Consider the following 6,000-nt stretch of genomic DNA (forward strand, 5'->3'; position numbering starts at 1 on the left):
GGAAGGGGCGTGGTTAGGAGAAAATTGCTGAGCCAACTCCTTTCTTCCCAAAATGCGTAGAGCATCGAGTACATGCTGAATTGCTTCAATCTTTAGTGCGTTTGCAAACATTGCCTTAGGATCCTGCTTTGCACACCCAGAACTGACATGCTGGGCTAATGAGGTCACTCTACTGTTCAGCTTTGTAGGGACCACCAAACTCTTATGTCTACGCGGCCTTACCTTTTCACCGACAGTGCACAAGCATTCCAGTTTCTCCACATTCTGGTTTTTTATGTTGGTTTGTTTGGTACCAGCGACTGAACTCCCGACCTCGTGCTTACCAGGCAAGCACTTAAACTGTTGAGCTAAATCCCCGGCCCTCTCCACAGTCATGCAAACATATTTCATTTTCTATTTTTGTTTTCTACTTTTATTTTTCTCTTTTGGTCTTTTTTTAAAAATTGGTGATCACCTCAAAGCATAAGAGGTCAGATTTCTTTACAATGTCGATTTGCATTTCTCTAATGGTGATGATGGCAGTTTTTCATGTGCTTGTTGTCCACTGTATATCTTTATGCAGAGATACCTATTCAAGTGCTTTGCCCTTTTTAAAAAATAAAGCTTATTTGGTTTTGTTTGAGTTGTAAGAATTCTCTTTATTGTGATTTTGATTTGGGTTGTTTTCCTGGCAGTGGCTGTGTGTTGGGCGCAGGCGCTCAACATACCATACCCCACCTGGGACTAAGGACCACGCCAGCTTCCGCAATGCGCTACGTCCCTCTTTAAATTAGCCAACCCGTGCGCACTTCGTGTTCACTCCGTACTCTGTGGCAACTCCTGATTGGCCACAGCTGGATATGGTAGCCGGAGCCTGCGTCCCATTCCCGCCCTGCTTCCTCGTGGCAGCCTGTGATTGGTCACGGCCAAATATATAAACCAGAGCCCGCGTGAATAAAGCAGCAGTTAACTGACGTCCACAAAAGCGTCTCCTGTCTCCTGTTTCATTGGAGCTGCGCCGGTCAACTGGTGGCCCGTACGGGGAGCGCTGAGACCCTCTCTCCCGGAATGCTGAGACCCTCTCTCCGACAGTACGAGGAGAGCTGAGACCCTCTCTCCGATGGAACAGAGCGTCAACAGGTAAAACCGTCAAGCGCCAATAGCGGGGGCTACTTGGCGGGTGGGGGCTGACAGGTTAAACTGCTCAACGTTGGTAGCGGGGGCTACGCAACAGGCAGCGGGGGCTGCAGGGCCGGATGGTGGGGGCTATCGGGCAACCTTGGGCGGACGCGTCGCAAGGGTCGAGGAACTCGTAAAGAGAGTTCCCGGTGCCGTAAAAAGGCAGGTTTTGGGGGCGCCGTAAAGGGGCGCGGGGACTAAGCTGTCCCTGTATTAAAAAAAAAAAAAAAAAAAGGAAAAAGAAAAAAAAATAAAATAAAAATAAACTCCTGAAATTCCGGTTAACATGGGTAACACGGCTACTCAGCCACTGTCAGTCGCCTTAAGCGACTTACTGAGAGAAAAGGGATTACAAATGAAACGAGAACAAATTCAAAACTTCCTCGATCAGGTCGATAAGGTAGCACTTTGGTTTGGTCCCACGGGGTCCATTACCATCCCCAGCTGGGATAAATTAGGGAGAGATCTTGACTTTGCAGCAGAAAATGGCCTCCTGGAGCCAGGAGTCAGACCCCTTTGGGCAGTGGTGAGAAGCTGCCTTGCAGACACCTCTTGTCGTGACCATATAAGGGCTGGCACCATGGTGCTTGATTACCATCAGGCAGAATCCTCCCGCGAGCAATCTCGCGAACCCAGTGCCACAGGCGAGGTGACCCCACCCAACTCAGAAACAAAGGACTCCTCAGATAATGAGGGGGAGGAAGAAGAAGTATACAAAATGGTGGATGCAGACACCACCAAAAGAGGGGAAGTCACACACACGCAGTTGAGAGGGCCCTACTCTGAGGCCATAAATGAGCTGCAACGCAGGATTTCTCAGAGTAAATGGGTCAATGAAAGTGAGTACGGGATCCCAGGGCCGCCCTGTATAAGACCTACAGCTCTACCTCCCGACCCGCCAGATTATCATGCTCACCGGAGACCCTGCCATCAGCTATGTAGCTGTCCGCAATGGGTCCAGACGTCCCCTGGGACATTCCAGGAAGACCTTTGGCATCAGGTCAAAAGAGAGGACCCAGGAGGCCTGGGCCGTTTTCTCCAGGCTTTTCCGGTTGCTGTAGATGCTCAGGGAAACAGAGCCCACCTGCCTATAGATATGAAGGCGATAAAGCATCTTAAGGAGGCCAGCACCATGTACGGTGTTAACGGGGCATATACCCTGTCCCTAGTAGAAGCCCTGGCAGGAAATGCCATGACACCTGCTGATTGGGCCAGTTTGTGCAAGGCAGTGCTCAGCCCAGGCCAATATCTTGATTGGAAAGCTTGGAATGTTGAACTTGCCACAGAACAGGCCCAAGCTAATGCCCAGAACAATCAGGCCGCCTGGAACGCGGATATGTTATTAGGACAAGGGCAGTATCTCAATAACCAGCTGATATTTCCACAAGAGGTGTATGCACAGATAAATAGAATAGCCATACAAGCATGGAAACGGGTCTCAGCTAGGGGAGAAGTCTCAGGCCACTTGACAAAAATTTTGCAGGGCCCGAGCGAGCCCTTTTCAGATTTTGTGACCCACATGATGGAGGCAGCAGGGAGAGTTTTTAGAGACACAGAGACAGCCATGCCGCTCATTAAGCAGCTCACAGCTGCTCTGGGTCAGCACCAGGTGTAGTTCGTTAACTTGGCAGGAGTTGGGGCTTGCCATTGTTGACGGCCCTACCACGAGACAAAGCAGAAGCCGCATCCAAACTTACTCAATAGCAATTAAAGTTAGGCCATATCCAACCCTCAAGTCTATTCTGTTTAAACAAAAGGAGGGTATTGCCCAGGGCATGACACCTAGGGCCAGACTAAATCTTGCCCTCTTCACTTACAATTTTGTAAACATCAACCCACAAGGATCCACGCCAGCACAGCTACATGCCAACCCTGTCGCACCCAAACATGGTTGGGTACGCTGGAAAGACCTCCTGCATGGGGTGTGGAGAGGCCCCAGCCCAGTACTTAGTTGGGCGAGAGGGGCGGTCTGTGTCTTCCCGCAGGAAGAAGGCAGCGAACCTGTCTGGGTCCCGGAACGCCTGATACATCCCTGCAAACCACCAGACCCCGACCCAGAGGAAACGTCAACCACAGAACAGGGGAACCAACAGGAGCCTCACAAGCCAGACCAAGCAAGTATACCCACAACTCCCATTAACCATGGCACCTTGGCCAACTCCCCTGGTTAGTAGCCTCCTTTTCCCTTCCTTCTTGCATCTCGTACGGCCCTTGCAGCCAATGACTTTTCCAAATTGCTCCACCGCAACCTGCTATATGTTATAATGTTGGGATAACAGTACACTTTCAGCTGTTGTTATGCAGGTACTCCAGTTCGTACCGATTCCAGTTATGGCGGACTCAGACGAGTTTCCTGTGATCCAGCTCGGGCCAACTCTCCAATTGGCTTTCATAAAGGAATGGGCAGGAACAGGGGCTCTGGCTACCATAACTACACTTGCTGCATTAGGCAGTCTACTTCTGCTCTGTCGGATTCGCAGACAAAGGAATAGGGACAAAGTATCAAACAAGCATTGCTGATCATGGAATCTGGTCAAAGCCCGGCAGCATGGCTCGCCATGCTGTGACGCAGGTGTGGAGCAAAGCATCGCAGGGGGTGTCGTCCCTGGCCAGGAGACACCCCGGTCCCCATGTCGGTGAGCATGCGGGTTGGGCTCATAAAACAATACTCTCGCCCCCTCCAAAAGAGCACCAACGAGTAGTGAGGCATTGTCATGACTGCAGCGTGACACCTCACGAGGGGCACCGACCTCTGGAGACCCTGCGTCAGTTATAAAGAAAGGGGGAGATGTTGGGCGCAGGCGCTCAACATACCATACCCCACCCGGGACTAAGGACCATGCCAGCTTCCGCAATGCGCTACGTCCCTCTTTAAATTAGCCAACCCGTGCACACTTCGTGCTCACTCCGTACTCTGTGGCAACTCCTGATTGGCCACAGCTGGATATAGTAGCCAGAGCCTGCGTCCCATTCCCGCCCTGCTTCCTTGTGGCAGCCTGTGATTGGTCACGGCCAAATATATAAACCAGAGCCCGCGTGAATAAAGCAGCAGTTAACTGTCGTCCACAAAAGCGTCTCCTGTCTCCTATTTCATTGGAGCTGTGCCGGTCAGCTGTGGTGGTCTACTGGGGCTGGAGCCCAGAACCATTATCCTGAGCTATGTCTTGTTTCCAGTTTTTTTGTCTTATTTTCAAGCAGGGCCTTGCTAAACTGCTAAATTCCTTAATCTGGGCTTGAAACCAAAATCTTGGCCAAAAGAGTGCTGGGATTACGGGAGTGAGCCACCACACCCAGCCTGTGTTCTTCAGATCAACCCTTTATCAGATACCTTAGTTATAAATGTCTCCCACTCTGCAGGTCTTTTTAATTTGCTTTCCCCCCTTTGTTCTTTTTGGCTGTCTGTGTTTGTAGACTCCTGTGCTAAAGTATGCTGACCAGAAATGGAAAACTTGGAACAAACTTTCCACTTCTCACCCATGGCAGCCCTGAGTCACTGAGGCTGGGTGGAGTCCAGCCTAAGGTCACTCTCTCCGTAGCTGAGACTCAGGGCTGCCAGATCTCTGCACTTCTTTTTTTTTTTTTTTTTTTTGTCTTTTTCGTTTTTCTGTACCAGGGATTGAACTCACGACTGTCTGCTTGCAAGGCAGGCGCTTATGCCCCTGAGCTAAATCCCCAGCCCCAATCTCTGCACTTCTGTCTCCTCCTTCATCAAGATGCAGCAGCATGGAGTGGTGCACACCAGTAATCCCAGCACTTGGAAGGCAGAGACAGGAGGATTCCAGTGTTTAGGCCAGTCTGGGCTACATAGTGAATTCGAGGCCAGCCTGAGTTACGTAGCTTGACCATCTCAGAAAAACAACAAAAAAACAACAAATAAAAAATGGAGCTCACCAAGTGTGTGTGAGGTCCTGGGTCCAATGCCTGGTGTTGAAAATCAATTTAAAAAGCATTAATCCATGTTTCCTCCTCAGGGTTAGTGTCATTTCCTACCTAATTCATTTATATATTTTATAGCTTACAATATAATTCTAAATTGTCTTCAGCATAATGACTATAATACAGCTACCACCATTATGTATATTTCATCCTTCTTCCTTTTTGTATTTTTTGACAGTACTGAAGGCCAGGGGCCTTCTCCAACTTCTTGATGTCCGAAACAAGGGGAAGAAAAGAGTATTTCCATGCTGTCACACTTGTCCTCACACAGTGATGCTTTATGGTTTGGTTTGATTTACACTGCTGAGGATTGAGGATCGAACCCAGGTCTCACACATGCTAGGCAAGCACCCTCCCTCTGAACTAGACCCTCACGCCTTCATTAAAATATAAATTTTCAAAATTTTCAAATTTGAAGTAGTACCTTACTAAATGCTCAAGCTGGTCTCGAACTTGCAGCTGTCCTTCCTCAGATCTGTCTTTCCCTTTGCACTGCCAAAACAGGTGATGGGTTCCTGTTTCTTTCTTTCTTTGTTTTACTTTTTTGTCTAGAAGTCACTGTATTGTTTACAATGCGTTGAACTCACTATACAGGACGGTGTCAGACTCAAGGGGAATCCTCCTGCCTCAGCCTCGAAAGTCCTGCGATTACAGCTGTGGGGCACCACTGAGAGCTAATTCCTGCTTCTTTAGCCATGAATAGGAAGGTATCAGAGAGAGGTGGCTAGGAGAACAGGCAAAGAAACTGCTCCATTCTCTGCCTTTTCCCCTTGTCTTGGTGGGATCCTGCTAAAGCTTCCACTCAATCCCCTGTTCATCCTGAATCTTGTAACTTTTCACTAGGATACAATTTTACATCAATAGACAAGGTACAGGAGTACCATGCTTCCTGTATACCTACTAAGC

Source organism: Cavia porcellus, unplaced genomic scaffold, assembly GCF_034190915.1.
Source record: "Cavia porcellus strain 051 isolate PalLab524CR breed Dunkin Hartley unplaced genomic scaffold, mCavPor4.1 scaffold_8, whole genome shotgun sequence".
NCBI lineage: Eukaryota > Metazoa > Chordata > Mammalia > Rodentia > Caviidae > Cavia > Cavia porcellus.